This window comes from Scophthalmus maximus, chromosome 5, assembly GCF_022379125.1.
Source record: "Scophthalmus maximus strain ysfricsl-2021 chromosome 5, ASM2237912v1, whole genome shotgun sequence".
NCBI lineage: Eukaryota > Metazoa > Chordata > Actinopteri > Pleuronectiformes > Scophthalmidae > Scophthalmus > Scophthalmus maximus.
The window spans coordinates 1,012,289-1,033,516 of NC_061519.1; positions in this window are offsets into that span (position 1 = coordinate 1,012,289).

Below are 21,228 nucleotides of genomic sequence, written 5' to 3' on the forward strand. Positions count from 1 at the left end.
AATGTTGTTGAAAGCACTTCACTTCAGACACGTGGAAGCTGGTTTGGCATCAACATCTGGAAAACTAAAAGTAGCTCCCAGTTTTTAGACTCAGTTTTTAGTCCCTTTCAACATTGTTAGGAAGTGGAATGACATACATTTTGTCCTTGGTCCTAACCATTACACATTTACGTTGGAGTGATTGAGGATGCACGGCTAATACATTATTGGTTTGAGACACTTCAGTTATAAATGTGGAGGATATATCCAACAATAATCCAACCAGCGAATCCTCTTTGGAACGTTGAAAATGAAGACGATGGTGTCTTTAGGAATGTATTCTGTGGGTTTGGCTCACCATCTTGTGTCCAGTGCTCACGTGCGTGTCATCTCCAACACAACGGCAGAACGTCTTTCTTAGACCAAACTTCAAACAGGAGCAAAAAACCGACCTGTACAATGGGTCATAAACAAAATAAATTACTCTGTCCATATAAATGAAATTAATAAAGTTTTACGAGTATTAATCGTAACGTTACAGTCATATTCTGCAACTATGCCCCAAAATGGCGACGTGCGATATTTTCCCTCCTGCCGTCGGGTCTTACAACTCTTCTTTTCACATGAAATGAAATAAAACTTTTCTAACTAAGACAATATACATTCATACTTGGCTTCCCTTAATAAACCGGAGAATATAAGCTGCTAAACAGTTTGTGTTTATGGCTTTTCTCAACATAGTTATTAGCTCTTTGCTAGCATTCATTCATTCAACTGTAAACATTACAATGAGTGGAAACTTACCAAAACCATGGGCATTTATGTAAACATGGTCCCCAGGAAACACCAATTAGGTAGGAATTAACACTTTCACTCGTTAATCTCTCTGCTTCTGCTCTGCTCTTCTCTGACCAGAGCTCACGCTATGTCAACAAAAGGCAACAAGTCTCTTAAAGGGGAAGCATCATCACATTTTTTATAGGCATATAATTAATAGTTCCCACTAAATTATTGCCAAATCAGTTTTAACTGGCTCTTAAGGATATGTATGCATCTTAACCAAATAAACATTTATGCCTTTAAACAAATTATTTACATTTCTCTCATATTTGAATGTGGGTTAATGTTGCAAATGTTAGCACTGACTTGACTTTGGGGTCGCCAACAAGCAGCTGTGTTAAGGACTTAGGTTTAGGTTATATCTTCTGTCTCCAGAGGTATTTAGGCCCTGGAATCCAGTTTGAAGAGTAAATGTCATTTAGCATGGTCGGCTGGGTTTTCTGCTGTATCAACATAATGCCGCAGGCTGGGGTCATTTTTTTCTCTTATCAGCTGGACACAATTTGCGACGAACACGTGGAACCTACGTACCTCATTATTAATGTATCCCAGTACCACTTGGGAATCTGTCCAGAAGAACTCTTCATCTACTCCATCCTTGGGATACTTGTCACCCTTGTCTCTGCCACTCTTGCTTTGGCCATCACAAAGCTGCAGTGAACTGTGTCCTTCTCATTTTTGTACCTGAGGTATTACCATGCACCATAGCCCTTGTTGAAGTGATGAAGTTCTGATTGTTTTGCGAAAATCCTGTGGGTGGCAGCATTTTGGGAAATTATGTTTTTCCGTTTCTGAAGACCCAGTTACCACTCCTCCCATTGCAATCTCAGATCCTCTGACAATGGATCGTCCCATCCAAAACCTCTAAGGTACAGTTGAAGGATACACTTTCCTGTTAAGGCAAATGGTGCGACGAACCCGAGTGGATCATACAGAGAAGAAACTACTGAAAGGACGCCTCTACAGGTCTAAGACTGGTCTTTCAACTTTACATTGAAGCTGAAGGTGTCATAGTCCATTGACCACTGGATACCAAGTATGTACTCTGCCGGGGTTGCTTCCATCTTCAGTTCGAGATGTCTGATGATCGTCGCTCTTTCAGAAGGGTTCATGCAGTCAAGGACTTATTATGGTGTCATAATGCCAGTCACTGAGCCTACAGACTGGGTATTGTCCATGGTGGCAGCACAAAAGAAAGACAAGCCAGAAATCAGACACAAATCAATCCAAAAGACCTTAACACTGCACTGAAAAGGCCACACCATCCCATGCGCAAAGTTGAAGAGGTGGCAGCACAGTCTTGGGCAGCAGTGTTCTCCATGCTGGATGTGAAGAACTCTTTCTATCAGATTCGCCTTGATGAAAAATCCTCTAAGTTGACAGCATTCCGTACTCCATTTGGGTGTTTCAGATTCCTACAGATGCCTTTCGGCATCAACTCAGCAAGTGAAGTCTTTCAGTGCTCCATGGAACAGCTGTTTGCAGGTTATCTGTGTTCAGTCATTGTTGATGGCCGTGGAGCAGCTAAACACGATGCCAACCTAAAGAAAGTGCTTGAACGAGTCAGAGGGGTTGGAGTGTGCGGCTGGTCAGAGGAAATGGAGAGGGAGTTTGAGAGAGCTTCATGTGAGTCAAAGGAGCACAGGAGGGAAGCGACAGCAAAAATGTCTAGGGAAGCAGGCATGACTCCCTCAGCGAACCAGAGTCCACAACGGTTCGCCTGCATACAGGGGACCTAGTACCTGTGAAAGGTAAAGGCATGTTGAATGTGACTGTGGGGGGTTGATCAGTGCAGCAACCCATGTGGATAGCAGTGCTGCAAGACCCCTCTAATCTGGGTTTGGACTTTCTTAAGGCTGCTGACGGTCAGCTGGACTTTAGAGGGGGCTATTGAGTATCCCATTGGGACCGGTGGTTGATATGGGACCACTCGACACCGACACGCTGCAGGCGCCCAGACTGTTCACACTGGCTGTCAGAACGGTAGAGACTGTGGATAAGGCCCCCTCTTCGCCCAAGCCACACCCACTGACACCCATGGCAGGCTCCTTGGCTTCTTCCATTTTCCAGTGGAAGAACGGGCTGGGCGCCAGAGGGAGGAGCTACATTGTTGGGGGTTACAGACCGTAGGCCCCAACGAGTGGAGGCAGCAGCTGGTGCTCCCCAAGTGGTGGTCCCCAGGGCTCATCAGGAGGAGGTGTTGCCATGGCGACAAATTGTTCGCCGTTAAATACTAATGTGTGTTTGAGGGACTTTCGATGCTTAGAATCTCATGAAACTTGGCAGACAGGTTAAGAGGGGTGAATCCTTATGTCTGAAATGGCTCTCTAGTCTTATTGTGGCAAAATGCCTCGCTAGCGCCCCGTATAACATTTCAAAGTCAACAACCCCACCTTTAAATTTGACGTAGATCAGGGGTATTCAATTAAAATTCAAGGAGGTCCAGTTGGAGAAATTTTCCTCAAGCAAAGGTACGGAACCATAATGTCTAACTTGTATTATGATTCAGTTCCATATTGAAGTATGCTGGATGCCTAATTATCAACAACTGACTGTCAAATCGAATAAAGAAAAAAAACATTTCAACAATGTCAATTGTCAGTTTTCATGTTGAACTGGAGGAATTATAAATAACAAGTACTCTAATAATGTTCTCTTCTCACTTCAAGTAAAATAAGTACAAAACATACAGCTCTGAAAATGTGCATCTTAACAGTCTCAGAACACAAAACATGGGTGGAGAAAACAGAACACTGAAATAACAATATTCTCTCATACTCATGCAATGCAATCATCTGTGAGTGTGAATGTGTGTGCAGGGTGCAATTTGTGAAAAAAACAGAGGGGGGGATCACTCAATCGTGTGTCATGGGGTGGCATCGAACCCAGGACCACTGGCATGGGAGACAGCCGCACTACCACAGAGCTAAAACTGATGAGAGCTATCATTAGCCACTAGTGAGGTTCTACGGACACTGTACAGGTGCCAGTTGCAGTCTGTCTTAATATAATACAGAGCCTCAAGTTAAAAGAGACGTCACGCTGTTACGGAAAGTCAGGGGGTTGGTCCTGGAGCTAGACAGCGCTTCAGCCCTGGAGAAAGTGAAACTTATCACCGCTTCCAGACCAAAATATCTTACCTGTGTACTGACGGCTAACGCTCCACTAGTTAAATGGAAAAGCCCCATCAACATTTGCTAATATCAATGAGCTACCAGCATCTGGGTCCGGATCTGGAACGCGGTCCGCCTATTATTGACCGTCCGCCCAAGCTGAAGTTGGCTTTTTGTGCATTAAACATCACACTGTCATAACTCAGCCATATGAGGTCATATCTTTACCAAATTTCTCAGGAAAGATAACAGTCCTGTTAAAACTGCACAACAATGCTTTTCCACATTGTTTAAATGTAATCATACCAGTCAATTTCTTATTCAATTGAACAGCACAAGGACAAAATGCTGATCCTGCCCAATGCAGTGCAAAAACTCTCAAAAACCACTTCTCTCAAAAATCGAGGGACTATAATGGTGACTACTCCCTGCTTTCTTGCTCTTCATTTTGCATTCATTTTTTGTCATTTTTGTTGTTGTTATGCTTGTCTTTTGCTACTAAATCTATGGCAGCACAAGCCTATGCTTTCGTGAATGGGAGCGAGGTACCTTGCTAAAGCTTAACAGCAACAAGATGCCTCCCTTCTCCACGGATGACAACCACAAACTTCTTCAGAAGATTGCAGTGCTGGAAACAAAAATTCACCAACTTGAAGTGAATGTGGAGGTAAATGGATTTTTGGGGAATTAAACCACCCTACCACTGACTTAAAACAGTAAAACAGGAACAGGCTAATAGAAGTCTAATTAGCACCGACCTAACAACTGAGAAATAAAAGGGCTGTGTACAAAGTAATAAATCGACTATTAGTCCTCCTTGGAACTCTCTTGGTGCAAAGCCAAAGCATAATTCATTTCCCTGGGAAGTGGGAGGAAAACTTACAGGCAGAACCCAGCACCCTCAGATATGTGATGCTGGCTTGAATTAGCATCCAAACATAGAGCTGTGACATAAAGGACAAGTAACAAACCTCCCAAACAAACAGGTTTGCAACTGGAGAACAGATTTGCTCCACTACTGCAGGACCCTAGACCCCGATCTGATGCGTCGGAAAATCTCAACTCTTCACACAGCAAGTAAGAACTGAATGTGACCCTGAAGGTAAAAGGCCACAGTGAAAGCTAACAACTGGGCCTCAAACTTTGATTGCCGGTGACGCTGCTGTTAAAGATGTGAAAAGTATGTGAAGTAAAGAGGAGGCGTCTTAACTCCCCTCCACATGTACACCAACATTGAGGCTTGTGAGGATCCCCTTAGTTCACACCCCAAAACACCATCCAGTTCAACCTCCCTACTTGTTACCCCTTCTCGCTCCTCCCCCCTCTTGGAGTTCATTGACCAGATCTACCCTTTAAATGTCCCACTGCCTCCTCTTCCACCATTGCCTCCACAGGCTAATAACTGTACAGTACATCCAGTTACTAGTGTACAAAATACAGTAAGCTCTGTCTGATACCTGGCAGGTCCAGGCTACAAGGCAGATAGCACTCATGACTCTTCCAGGATAAGTCGGGGCCCAATACGCCATTAGCTTCCTCAATTCCGGTCTTGGTAAGTAATCGAAAAATCCTAAACAAGAAGCACCCAAGTAATTCTGCAAATTTAGCATCCATTCATCATCAGACACAGCCAGTCCCAAGTTTAGCTCTATTAAACGTCAGGTCTTTGGCAGGAAAAACATTTCTAATCAATGATTTTATTATCAACCACAATCTTGATTGTTTTTTCTTAACTGAAACTTGGTTAGATCAAAATGACAGTGCTGCTGCTCTTATTGAATCAGCTCCTCCCAACTTCAGTTTTATGATTGAAGTTAGAGTGCTTAAAAACGAGGTGGAGTGGCAGTTTTGTTCAATGATTCTCTCCAATGCAAGCATATATCTTATGGAAACTTTGCCTCCTTTGAATATCTGGCTCTTCAGTTGAATTTCGTTCAGTTTTGTTCTTTAATATCTACAGGCAGAGGGACAAAAGAACTGTATTGTGTCCTTGATAACTATGGAATGACTCAGCATGTGATGGAGCTACAGACAACAAAGGTCACACTTGTGGTGATTGTTGTGGCTCCCTTTGATCATTCCTGTGTTTTCTTTAAGAGTGCTATCTCTGTGCGGATACATTTTCAAAGAAAAGTAATCACAAAACAGTATATCACCGAAAATACAGGTGAAATGTTTATTCAGGCTCTCTCCTCCACACCCAACCTCCCTGAGCTTGTTGATAACTTCAATGTTAAAATTACAAATGTTATTGATGCCATTGCACCCGCTAAGGTGAAAGTGGTCCCTGGTAAAAAAAAATTAAAAAAGATCTCCCTAGAGAAATGCCACGTTGGTAGGAACAGAAAAGAGTGTCGAAAAGCTGAACGCAGGTGGCAAAAACAAATCTCCAGGTCCACTATGACATCTATAAAGAAAGACTTTGCATCTACAGCTTGGAACTGAGAATTGCAAGGCAATCCTTTTACTCTGAAATCATGCCAAAAAAAATAAAATAATGCACATACCTTTTTCACTACTTTCGACAGGCTAACAAAGCCTCCTATGTCAGTAGCCCCTGAAGTTCTTTCCACCAGGGCCTGCAATTAATTTGCCTCCTTCTTAGATGACAAAGCAGTCAGTGCCCTCACTTTGGGTGCAGGACATGTTTCCACTTAAAATCAATTTAAATACCATGACACAATTTTATCAAATCAACCATAAAAACTTGGAGGACATTATACAACATCTGAAATCCTCCTCCTGTTGCCTTGATATTGTGCCAACAGGCTTTTTCAAAAATGTTTCAAACCGCATGGTCTCAGATTGTAAACATATTTCTTCTGCCAGGTGTCTTTCCAAATGCAGTGATAAAAAGTGTTCCACAACAGCACTTATCAGTTATTCATTCGTACTCTTATTCACTTAGACAGGTTAAGTCCAGAGAGGCTGATGGCTCCAAAAAATAATTACTTTTAATCCATAAAAGTCCCCTGTAAAAGATAAAAAATAAAATGGCCTACAGCTACACAGTAGCTATGTTTAAACACGCACTGTGCAATAAGCAATAAGGTGGTTAAGACAATAGCTGTGCTGTTAGCAATAGCAGTAGTAAGACAATGAGCTGTGTGGTTAACTATAGCAGCAGTAAGACAATAAGTTGTGCAGTTAGCTATACACTAACACGATCACTTAGTTTAGGTAACACTGGTACAACGGGAGGGGTCAAAAGTTACCATGATATTTAGGGTACACCTCATGTGGCAGGGAAAGACTGCAATTCCAAAAAACAAAACTAACACTGTACACAACAAAATCAACCCACAAGGACTATGCAGATTTCCATCACACTGCCACCAACCAGTGAGCACACAAGAGGGTCTCTATAAATTAATAGTAAACCTACAACTCCCAGTTGACCAACCTACAGTTGTTATGATTGCACATTACCCACAAGTCATATTGCACATGAAGAATCTAAATTAATGCCAGAAGAAAAAAACAAAACAAGATGAAAGCCAAATTAGCAAAAAGGCCTGTTACTCTAAAATAACTCTATAGGGAAAAAGCAGTGACAGTCGAAATATTGCACTTGAAGACAGTCCTTTAATTGATCCGTTTCACCCAGACCTGTGACCTGTTTAATGGTGACACATTTATATTCCTTAAAACAAATCAAACAAATGTTTACCGGCCGTCACGCTGTATCTACGCTTCCGCGTCCTGTGAACCAGTAGTGGAGAGAGAGCGCACCTCGTTTCTATTGTCCCTTAATAACCTTCCGACCGGAGGAGAGCGCGTGAGCTACGGTGGTTTGTATATTTAGTATATATATTTTATTTTAGGTTCCCACAGACATCCCCATTACACACAGGCCCTGAAAACTGCTGTTATCAAGTCACTCTTAAAAAAGAAAAACTTGGACCCCTCACTACTGAACAATTATAGGCCTATATCAAACCTCCCATTTCTGAGCAAAATCATTGAAAAAGCTGTTTTAAGCAGCTGAACAAATTCATGGAAATAAACAACTGTTTTGATGTCTTCCAGTCTGGATTTAGTCAACACCATAGCACTGAGGCGGCTCTTGTTAAGGTCTTCAATGACATCCAATTAAACACAGACAATGTCAAAATTTCAGTCTTGGTCTTACTGGATCTCAGAGCTGCATTCGACACAGTCGATCACAACATTTTACTAGACCAACTGGAAAACTGGGTGGGACTCTCTTAAACATTATTAAACTGGTTTGGATGCTATTTAAAACACAGGGATCACTTTGTGTCTATAGGTAATTACACATCTGAGCAGGCAAAAATTGCATGTGGAGTTCCCAAAGGCTCCATTCTGGGGCCTCTTCTGTTCAACATCTACATGCTCCCACTGGCTCAGATCATGAAAAGCAACAAAATATGTTACCATAATTGCACAAACAACACACAAATGTATATAACAATATAATTAATGACTGGAGGCACCAGCATTTTCTTCAAATGAACAAAGAAAAAACTGAAATAATTGTTTTAGCGTCGGGCTTCAAACGGTCATGTTAAAAAACACTACTTAAGCCAGAAATCTGGGTATAGGCATGGACTCAGACCTGAACTCCAACAGCCACATTAAAACAATTACTAAGTAAGCCTACTATCACCTAAAGAATATATCAAGGATAAATGACTTAAGTCTCAGCAGAATTTAGAAAAACTTGTCCATGCATTCATCTTCAGCCGACTCGACCACTGTAACAGTGTCCTTACAGGTCTCCCTCAAAAGTCAATCAGAAAGCTGCACTTAATTCAGAATGCTGCTGCTCAAGTCCTCAATAAGACCAAAAAAGGAGATCATATTACTCCAGTCCTCAAATCTTTACACTGGCTTCCTGTTTGTCAAAAAATTGACTTCAAAATTCTACTCTTGGTTTCCAAGCACTGAATGGTTTGGGGCCAAAATACAGCTCTGATCTTCTGCTTTGCTATGAACCATCCAGACCTCTCAGATCATCTGGGACAGGTCTGCTTTCAGTCCCCAGAGTCAGAACTAAACATGAAGAGGCAGCGTTCAGTTGTGATGCTCCACATATCCCAAAAAACTGCATGACTGCTGCAAGTCTCAGTTCTTTTAAATCAAGACTAAAGACTTTTATTGTTTGCCACTGCCTTTCAGTAAATAAATAAAATCTATTTTTATTGATTGTTTTTTAATGTTATTTTATGTGTTTCTCCCAATGCTTTTAATGTTTAATGTAAAGTACTTTAAATTGCCCTGTTGTTGGAATGTGCTATACAAATAAACTTGCCTTGCCTATTATGTAAAATATGCTAAATTATCAATCAACAATATAGGAACATTTTACTTGTCAATATCTATTTTTCAAGTAAGCTTGAAACAAGTGAAATGCTTTATCATAGAAAACGTACCTTGTAAGAAAAAATATGAATATTATATATTGCCTTGATTTAAAATAATCTTACTTAGATTTAGCTTTTGCAGTTACCCTGCTCCTCTTTTGATAAACAAGCTTTTGACTAAAAGTACCCGATATTTTCACAATTTTTCCTACATTTATACACAGACATTGAGGACTCATCATCACAGGCATCTCCTCTCTGTACGCTCTAGTCTGTTGACCTTTTTTGCTTCACTCAACAGACTTGAAGCTATATAGCCATACGGCATCTGCACAGAACGGGGAGACGCTCAGCTACACGCCAATATCAAGTGCTCAGATTCACACCTTCACTGTTCAACTTCCATATCATAAATATTTATAATTTAAGTGAACACCCATTTTGAAACTGATTTCACAGGTTTTGCCATCAGTCCCCATTTACAGGACAGTGCCCAAAATTACTAGTTTCTAGTAATCTTTTTTTAAATTAATAATTGTCTTTGATAATTATTAATACTTGCTAATTTCCAAATCTTTTCTTCCTTTCATTGTTCACTGTATCACAGGATCACAGGCTGTCGTTCTTCCTTTGCCTTCACTTTCTCATCTCGCTGCTAGAAAGGGGCCAATGGCTCAAAGAAGGGAGCTAAAACCCATCAGTGTGGAAGGGATACTTGCAGGCAGTGAATGCTGATTGGACTGTTATGTAAGTGACAGACAATGCAAATGCTTCAAACTACTTCTAATATTTAAAGAGCTAAAACCTTGTGATGTGTTGGCTCATTCAAAGTAATGGTCTCTCTGATACCACAAACGGGAAATACTACATATTCGAGTTGCATATGCAATGTGAAATCTTTTTCACAAGCTTTACACTTTAACAAGTCTTAACCAGCTAGGACCAGTGGCTCCACTTGGCTGCTATATTCTTTATTGTCCAAACTCATGTGTTGGACCACATGACTATCAATGACTTTGCTGTTCAAAGAGCCAGTTTGCAGAGGAGGACTCTGGAGGAAATTAAACTAACTCTAACTTAGGTCTGTTTGAGGATGAGTTCTGTCAAGTCTTATTGTATTCATATACCCCACAATCACAAATCCCTTTTTTTTTGCTTCAAGGGCCTTGAAAATAGTATATAATATATTGTATTCAGCATACAACTTACAACAACACTAACCCTGGACCTAACATACATCTGTCCTTAGACACTTGAGTCACAATACCACATCATAATTGATCAAAATTGTGGACAATAAGGATGACAAATCATCATTCATATATCTAAAAAGACAAAGAAGAGGAAAGAGACAAGGTGGAGGCTGGGACTCCTGGAGAACAAAGATCCAGATCCAAAACAACAGGAGTAAGACTGGAGTGTCAGGGGAGGGAGAGGTGCCGGGACGGCCAATGGTCTTGCACAGTGCCTGAGTGAAAAGAGAGAGGCACGCTCATGCAAACAGAGGGTTACAGACACTCAGTGGTTTTCAGATAGTTTACCATAGAAATTAGTTGTATGTTTGGATATAAATACCTCAAAGTCCAATGTGAGCAGGGAGTTTGTTCCAGAACAAGGAGGCACGACAGGAAAAGGCCCTGCAGCCTGTTGACTTCTTTTTAACTGTGGGGATCAGACAGGTATGAAGGGGCCTGCCCATATAAAATGTTGTATTTATTTATTTTATTTATTTATTGTAATTATTTGTGATTAGCAGCACCTCAAAGTCTAATCTAACATGCATAGGAAGCCAATGAAGTAAAGCTTAAATTGGTGTAATGTGGTCACATTTTGGGGATTTAGTTAAATTTATAAATGCAGCATTCTGAATCCATTTAAAGACTTCTAGTACAACACTTGGCCAAAAGAATAAATTATTACAGTCTTGATGACACATGGATTAGGGCTTACTACCTGCCATAGAGACAAATTACAAAATTTTTGCAAAAAATAGACTTAGATATCTGGGTTAAGGTTTAGACCATACTTTATTGTTTACAGGGGATCAGAACAGTAGAATCAATCAGAATAGCATTGTATCACATGTAATTGAATGGTGCAATGCTGCTGTGACTGCACTGTCAAGGACCTGATTAAAGTAACTGAATGTCTTTGTAGCACTGTGGGAGGAGCAGATCTCTGCTGGAGATAGATCACAGAAAGCTCATCTAAAGCTCTTTTCTAAAAATCCCACTGCTGCACACAGCCAGTCTTCCAGCCATCCCACTATGCAGTTAAACCACAGCAAAACCACTTTTCCCCTTCAGTATAACCACCACGTCATTGCTATAGATGACTGTCAAGTACATAATATGAGTAAGCAGCACATGCATCCTTGTTTGCTACTCTTATTCTCAAACAAACTGAAAATCTAAAGCAAGGAGTTTGGGGAAAATTCTTTCCACGTCTGCCAAGGCTGTGAAGATTTTTTAATAATGCATGATACAGCAGCAGTTGTAGGCTCCCTGGAAGTTAACCCGCTGTAGTACACTGCAGTTCTGGCAGATTTGGCTTCCTGGCATGTGTTGCTATGCCTGCTGTCAAAGTTTCAACACCATGTGTCAGAGCAATGTTGAGCTAATGGGTGTCATGAGGAGATGAGTACTGAGTGTGCAGAGCAGCCTGTCATCCAGTGCAGCTTGTCTCCCCTCTAACATCCTTTGTGGCTGAGGAGGAGTGGAGCTGCACAGTACCGAGATGATGAGTCAGAGTAGATGCAGACTCTATTGACTCACACTTACTTACTGAGAACTCACATGTATGCTCTGCGTTAATGCCTGACAGTGGGCATTCCTGACTGGTGCTGGCACGATTTTCATAGAGACAACAACCAATCACAATTTGCCACTTAGGATGCACAACATGGCTGACTTTTTTTTTTTTTTTTTTTTCAATTTTATTTGTATAGGCCATATCACAACATACATTGTCTCAAGGCACTTTACATAGTGAGGTCAATATTACAATATTACAGGGAAAACCCAACAAATCCCACAATGAGCAAAGCACTTGGCGACGGTGGAGAGAAAAAACTCCCTTTTAACAGGAAGAAATCTCTGACAGAACCAGACTCAGTTGTGGGCGGTCATCTGTCTCGACCGGTTGGGGTGAGGAGAGAGAGGAGGAAGAGAGGAGAGGTGGGCTGAAAGAGGGTGGGAGGCGAGACAGTAGGAGAGAAGAGAGAGAGAGGACAGTTGTACAACCGCCGCTGTAATCTCTACCAGACTGATACTTATAATTAAAAAATACAATTATGTTGTTGTTATTATTAGTGATTATATTAATATTAATATTAATAATAGCAATAATAATGACGGGTTTGGGTCCTGCAGCTCTGGGGTCAGAGATACACTAGGAGAGATAGAAAACACAAACAGGGTTAGTGACATGTACTGTAAACATATCGGGGGATGGGGGGGTAGTATAACAGTTGCTTTAATTTCTACCAGACTGATACTTATAATTAGTGAAAACTGATACTTATAAATACAATGATGTTATTAATAATAATGATAGTAATAATAATAATGACGGGTTTGGATCCTGCAGATCTGGGGTCAGATCTACTAGGGGAGAGAGAAAACAGAGTTAGTGACATGTAATGTAGATACATGGGGGCAGAGAGAGAGAGAGAGAGATTGAAAAAGGTGGGAGAAGGAGAGAGATATAAAGGGAGAGAAAGAGGGAGAAGGAGAGAACGGGAGAGGGAGAAAGATGCTCATGATATAAGTTCCCCCAGCAGTCTAGGCCTATAACAGCATAATAAAGAAATGGTTTATTAAACACCTGAGCAGTTCTAACTATAAGCTTTATCAAAAGGGAAAGTTTTAAGTTTAACTTTAAATGTAGACAGGGTATCTGCCTCCCTGACACAAACTGGGAGCTGGTTCCAGAGGAGAGGAGCCTGGTGGCTGAAGGCTCTGCCTCCCATTCTACTTTTACAGACTCTGGGAACCACAAGTAATCCTGCATTTACAGAGCGAAGTGATCTATTGGGATAATATGAAACTAGGAGCTCTGTAAGATATGATGGAGCTTGATTATTAAGGGCTTTGTAGGTTAGGAGCAGTATTTTGAATTCTATTCTGAATTTTACAGGAAGCCAATGCAGAGATTCTAACACTGGAGAAATATGATCTCTTTTTCTAGTTCCTGTCAGAACTCGAGCTGCGGCATTTTGGATTAGCTGGAGGCTTTTCACAGACTTATTGGGAGATCCTAGCAGTAATGAATTACAGTAGTCCAGTCTAGAAGTAACAAAAGCATGGACTAGTTTTTCAGCATCCTTTTGAGAGAGGATGTTTCTAATGTTCTTGATATTGCGCAGGTGAAAGAAGGCTGTCCTAGAGACTTGTTTTATGTGTGAGTCAAAGGACATGTCCTGGTCAAAGGTAACTCCAAGGTTTCTCACAGTAGAGCTGGAGGCCAAGGTAATGCCATCCAAAGTAACTATATGATCAGATAATGTTTCTCTGAGGTGTTTAGGGCCGAGTATAATGACCTCAGTTTTTTCTGAATTTAGAAGTAAAAAATTATAAGTCATCCAGGCCTTTATGTCTTTAAGACAATCCAGAAGTTTGTCTACCTGATTAGTTTCATCTGGCTTTATAGATAAATACAGCTGGGTATCATCAGCGTAGCAATGGAAATTGATGTGGCGTTTTCTTATAATATTGCCTAAAGGAAGCATATATAGAGTGAAAAGTATCGGTCCCAGTACAGAACCTTGTGGTACTCCATGTCTCACTTTTGTATGAATGGAAGATTTGTTATTAACGTTAACAAACTGAAATCTATCAGATAAGTAGGACTTAAACCATTCTAGTGCTGTTCCTTTAATCCCAATGTGTTCTAGTGCTTTTGAGAATTCTATCAGAGCATTCCTGCCATGGCTACTGAGTAGCTACTGTCAATGAGACAATGTCAGTGAGACATGCTAATGTGCCATTTTAGCAGATGATGTAAAGCAAAAAGGTCCCCAAAGTGTCCACAGAAAATACCCCTCAGAACCAAACAACCATGTACCAGATTCACCAGCTGCCTCTGCCTCCTCTCTTCAGGCTTGATCTCTCCATTTTGAGTCCACGTATAGCAGCAAATCCCAATTGGCGGCCCGCGGGTCCGCATCTGTCGTAACACCTTACTCAAATGCGCACCGCTTTACTTCCTCATACCACACCATACACTTGACCTCTGCTGTCTGAAGACGTGCACGCTCTCTATGGTCCTCCGCTAGGTAAAACTGCCTGCATAATTTATCTCTAACGCACCTTCAGTTGTGGTACTCAGAATCTCATTGTATTGGTCAATTACAATAAAGCTTATCTTAGCTTATCATGAACAATAATTCTCAGAAAATCAATAACTTTTTTTGTATGAGTGGCGTAACTCTTGTGGGAATGGAGCAATGTGTGTGTGTGTGTGTGTGTGTGCGCGCACACAGGTAGTTATCTGTTTAATAATAATGATAAATGTTTAACGAGAAGTATTGGTGTCACTTTCACCACGCTGTTGGGGAGTGTAAGGAGCTAGTCTAGAGCGAGAGAGCGCTTCGGTCCTGGAGAAAGAAAACATTTCCCCTGCTTCCTGGGTCCCGACTACTGTCTTGACTCTGGACGCCGGGCATGAAAAAGCCAACACTGTCCAAATATCTAAAAGAACATGGCCTGCCCGAAAAAAGCACAAGTTGACCAGGAAAAATGTCAGTTCAAATCTGACTGGACTGATTAGTTCTGTTTTATTATACCAGACCATGCCAATGGTAAACCGAGGTGCTTGGTATGCATGTAGAGCAGTACAATATAAAATGACAAAAGGATAATACAGTACTATTAAAAAACAGCAAACTAATTGGTAAATTGAATACAACAATTCAATAATATAAATATGAATTGAAAGAGAAAGTAAAAGCAAATGACCTTTGCCTCGAAAAAGCAAATAATTAAACACAAAAAACTTAAAGCGACCGAACCATAGATTTACTAATTAAAACCTAGATACCGGATGTCGCCCAGACAAGATGGCGGCGCCATTCATTTCTACGAAAGTTGCTCACCCAGCTCATGTGCCAAAAAAGTTTCTGACTTCCGCGTTACTTCCTGGACGTGGGCTGAATGATTCTGCGCAGTAGCGTCTCTCCCATCATGCCTCTGGGTTATGCGGACGAGTGAACCGTGTTCTGGATCTCGCTCTGCACGTCCATGAAAGCTACGCGATGCTACACTACATCCTATGCTAGCGGACTTCACGGATGTTTACTCAGACTTCTACGGGACTCGCCTCGCATGTGAAACCGCGGATGTATGCAGACGGCAACAGCTACCGACAACTAATAATGTGAGAAGTAAGTTCATATTAAATCGCTAAAATCGTTGCTTTCATGGTTAATACGTGTTAAATATTAACCAGTGAAAACGAGTCACTGGATTCTCCACAACAAAGGCATTCTTCAGGCAAGAAGAGTTCATTCTGTCTCTCTCATTTTTATTGACACACTGATGCTGATGCTTTGTGTGTGTGTGTGTGTGTGTGTGTGTGTGTGAGTGAGAGAGTGAGTGTGTGTGTGTGTGTGTTAGTGAGAGAGAGAGAGGTAACTACAACGTGCGGGATAAAGTTATTATTGGGTCTTTATAAATAAGTTCTTTACCTGTTTATATTGAATAGTATATTTGTATGACATGTCTTCAGGATATTGTTAATGCTGATATGTGTCATGGTTCTCCACAGCTGTCTGAGCTGAGATTATCATGCAAGCAAGACTCTTCAGTGCAACACCGTCTCCTCCCACAGTCACATGACCTGTCAGGACTTTATTTATTTATGTTGCAGCATATCAGATGCAATGTGTTGATTTAAACCAATGATACACTGATATTTCGTCTTTCATTATTTGAGAAGTCTTTTAGGAGCCTCACCACTTTGATCCACCTCAGCTTTTTGATTCCACTTATAATTATAAATATCTTTATTTTCAATAACGTCACTGTCAAAGACCAAACTGTATTTAATATTATAAAATTAAAAAAAAGGTGAAGAGCCACATGGAATTAAAATATTAAAGCATGTTACTGAACATTTAGTTGAATGAGATGAAAGAGAACATTTAAAATAAAACATAAAAACTGTACAATAACACTAACAGGTCGGACCGAAGCTTCATCGTCCCTTACGGTGGGTTTACATGGTGTCAATTTAATTTTTTTTAATGTTGTTTGTCGAGGTGGTGAAATTAACTGAACTGAACTCCATCGAACTTTCAAACTGTCTGCGGGTGGATGAGCTCATATGCCGCCTGCCTGAGCAGCTCAGCCTGCTGTTGTTAGCTTAGCCTGTTAGCTCAGAGCAACACGTCAACACCACACCTGCTCCTCGTTTATCTTCTGCTTCGGTCTTTTAAACGTCTTGACGCAGCGACGAGCGGATCACAACCATCCGACCCACGTGTATTTTAATTCCGTTCCACCTGACATCAGTCTTCAGTACCAGACTGACTCCACATACTTGTTCACCGTAACTGAGCAAGAAACCTCGTTCCGGGGACACGACATGACCGCGCGTACCCAGCTTTCACCGCGGCCACATTGGATTTTTCACTGCAGTACCACGGACTGGCCAGCATGTCTTTTTTGCTTCAAGGCTGAGCGAAGTCCCCGGGGCTTGGAGCGAACACAAGAGAGGAGAACAGGAAGTGCAGAGACATGAGAAAACAACTTTAAAATAAAACAGGAAATAAAAAACTCGAGATAAAACAAAGTCCTCTAGAAACAATAAATAGTTCATGTGGGCAGAATCATGACAGAGAACAGTTGTATAACCGTTGCTTTAATCTCTACCACACTGATACTTATAATTACAAAAATAACACTGACACTTATAGATGCAATGATGTTATTACTACTAATAATGACAGACTTTAAGGAGTAAGGAAAAGAGGAAAAAAGCTCTGTGCTGAGACAAACTTTTTACATGAATTAACAGATACCTGTGTTAACCTCTTGATCTACTCATTCAGGATTTCTTACATACATGTGAATATAATTTACCAACCCCTCAATGTAGACAAAGACATCCCACTGTCAGAGGTGTTGAATGGATTGGCCAAATGCGGTTCTGGCCGGTGGATCACATGGTATTGTAAATTAAGCCTGTCCTGGGACCTGTACTACAGAAGCAGGATTTGTGGTTATCTAGGTAAGGTCTAGGTAGGTTTTCTGTCCCTTCTTACTGGGGTAAAGCTGTCAACGGCCCAACTACTGACCAATCAGATCAATGGAAAACCAGCAATTCATTCTACAGGATCCTGACAGGGACAAAAGAGTTAAGAGTAAAGAGAGGAAATAATAAAACAAAGCAGATATTTATAGATGAGTGTAATCATATTGCTGTTCCAGACTTTTCAATATTATATCTTTATTTTAATTCATTACAGATTACTTTATTGCGACAGAATCCCTGACAGTTTTTTTCTTTATTTTTCTATCACTGCTGTTCAGAAAAACATGAGGAGACTGTGACAATAAATAGTAAGAAAAACTGAATACTATGTCTTTGAACAAAACACTGTTTTTAAGCATTCTATTGTCATGCACGGATCCTGGGTAACCAGTAACCAGGTATCCAAAAACTTGCCTCTACTGTCACAAACTGCTTGGAGCTGGATGGAATTGAACAGTTTTCGGTTCAGGTAGTCACTGAAGGCAGGACCTGCAGGTGCCATTGTCCTAATGGGGCACCCGTCAATAGCACCCACACATTTATTGGCTTTGGAAAATGGATAAAATGCTTCCTCATGTCCCCAATTTTGTCAGCAACATTATAAACTGCACGGAAGAGGCTTGTTTTGGGTACATCAAACGCACGTGACACCACAATATAGGATGTCCCGTGATCCAGCCAATACCCAAAGATGAGACAGCCTAGAATCTATCTTCAGTTCCTCCTCACCATCAAGGTACCTTTTCAGTCATGGAACTGAAGTGTTCACCACGGCATAACGAATAGATGGTGTCTGGAATAATAAAATGAAAATTATGAAAATCACATACGAAGCACTAACAAGCACAGACCTGGTTTCCTCTCTTTTAAAATTGAAGCAACCACTAGCCTTACTGTAGTTCAAAAAACTTCACGATCTGACATGCTTTTCAGTTTTTCTACTGTATATATAATCTCTTACTTTAAGTTTGTATTCTTATATGTGTAGGCTTCTCACTCGCCTATTTGTCAGAATTTTTCGTGAGAAAATCTCATTGATAGCTTCATATTTGACTAAAAAATCACTAGTTGCATTAAATATTTACTTAGTTTATATATAAATATAACAAATGACTTGTGTGATTTCTTTTCAACATCTGTAAATGCATGGAAAAATTGCTATTGTGCAATATATCATTAACCCATAGCAATAATAGATGATAATCATAATACGGAATCACAAACAGAAGTTTCTGAATCAAAGACAGATGCAGCTATTTACCAAGTGCCGACGTATTGCAATCATCCGTAGTCACAGTCACATATCAGCATTGTTTCAGAAGATACCGTGAACGTAGAGGATGCGGAGTGTTTTTGGTTGTGATGGAGTTTTTTTATTGCGCATGTACGTAACCTAAAATTAAACAGAAGAACACAAGAAGTTTGATTCATATTTTTTACTAGACCGACACAATAGATAATTGCGATGCAGAAACAGACTTGTTGTGATCGCATGTGACGTGGTTTGTCTGTGTAGTTTTTCCTCCAGATGATCCAGACAGACTGGACCAGTGAAAGCTCAACATGAGGCAGAACTGAACTGACTCATCACTTCAGCACTGACCCCAGGTCCACATATGGTTTGTGAATAACTTAATGGTCACAATTTCCCCAAGTGACACATGAGAACAGAACACGATCCTACGGTGCCCGTACGCTTTGATAACAATTAAATACTCTTTACATACTGTACTGTACATTCACTGTGTTGGTAGAACACTGTTAAATCTAAAACTACATTCAAATACAGTTGAATATCTACAGAACACAAGCACACAAACCTCTATATTTTTCAAACTTGTCTTACTATTTTTTATTTGTCTTGTCATTGTTGTTAGGGAAGGACCTGCCTGAGGGACTCCACTGTGCTGACCATGTTCTGTCTCCAACAGCAAAGAAGAAAAATTAATCACTCGGTTCTTCTTTTAAAATATATTTATTTGTTATTGCTTAAGGTTTTATCTGTAGAGTTATTTGTCAATTAATAGTCAGATTTGAATGTAAAATCTCACATATTCAGTCATTATTAAAGACAAAAAGAGTTAAAATATGAACAGAATATATGAGCCAGAACCAGAAGTTATAGATTAACGCTCAGATTTATTTTTAGTGAAGGTACAAAACACAAAAAGGTGGACATTAATAAAATTATAGAATATATAGAATATATACAGACTGGGCACAGGCGAAGCCGGATGTAGTCCATGCCTCACTGGGCCCGTTCGGTACCACAAGCATAAACACACCATGCACCCAGCCACTGCGCCATGCGTAATCACGCATAGCAGGTCCCATAAGCTCCTGAATGGAGCAGTATACGAATGGAATCATCACATTCCCCCCAATCGGGATGAAGGCTGGGAACAACGAACAATCGCTGTTAGGAAATGCAGACGTCATGCAATGCAACAGACGGCAACGAGTAGAATATGGAGAGTTCACACGAACAATCACCACATGAATCACTCTGAAAAATGGGAAACGTCCCGCAGATAGAACCGGATGAAAGAGCAGGGGAAGGACCATGAAGCTGCAGTGCAGCCCCCACTGCCATCCCTCCGTGCAGAGCCACAGAGGACACAATTCCTCTGGTGGAATGCGCCCTGACAGTCTCCGGGGGATCCACCCCAGAGGAGAGATATGCCTGCGAAATAGCCTCACACAGCCAGTGTGACAGGCGCTGAGCAGACAGGGGTTGCCCCAGCGATAAGAGGAGAGCACGCGCACTTGGCAGAGGAGATGAGACGCAGCCTCCTCCTTAGAATTGTGTGGTGGTAGAAAGAATCCATCCAGCGTTATCACTCTCGATCTGTAAGAGCTGGTGATGCTCTTAGGCGTAAAAGCCGGGTTGGGGCGCAAGGTCGCAGAACTGCCATCCCCTTGGATTCTGAGACATGACGGAGCCACCGAGAGAGCAGACAAATCACTGACTCTCTTTGCGGATGTCAAAGCCAACAGCAGAGCCGTCTTGGCTGACAGGAATTTCAATGAAACCTGATCCAGAGGGTTTTTTTATACCAATGCGCGTAAAACCAGCGCCAAATCCCACTGTGGAGCGAGCGAGCGAAACACAGGCCGGCAATGCCGTACAACTTGTGGTGGAAAAAAAAAATATTACCAAGAGATTCTGAGGGAGCAAGTTTATTTTAGCCTTGCAAGGGAGAACAGCCGTTAGGGGTGGATGCGCAAGCGCATCCACCCCTAACGGCGGATTGTCTCTCGGGCTGATTGAGAACCAGAGAGCGCAATGTGCATTTTCGCGTGCGGCGAACAGATCCACCTCTGCCTCGCCGAACCTGTCCCAGATCCGGAGAACCAGATCGGGATGAAGACTCCAGTCTCTCTGCCGAGGGCCCCTACTTGACATCACATCCGCCCCCCTGTTCAGCACAACAGGGATGTAAAGTGCTCTGATGGAGAGCAGGCATGTGTGCGCCCAGTACAGCAGCCGCCTGGCTATGTTCAACAGCTGCGCTGAGCGAACACCTCCCTGGCAATTTATATAAGCTGCTGTCGCATTGTTGTCTGTTCGAATCAGAACATGTTGATTTCGTAACAGCGGGGCAAAATGCTGAATCACTTTCAACACCGTGAGAAGCTCCAGTGCGTTTATATGGAGGGACATGTGTGGTGGCCACTGTCCCCCCACCGCCTGCGACAGACACATCCCTCCCCAT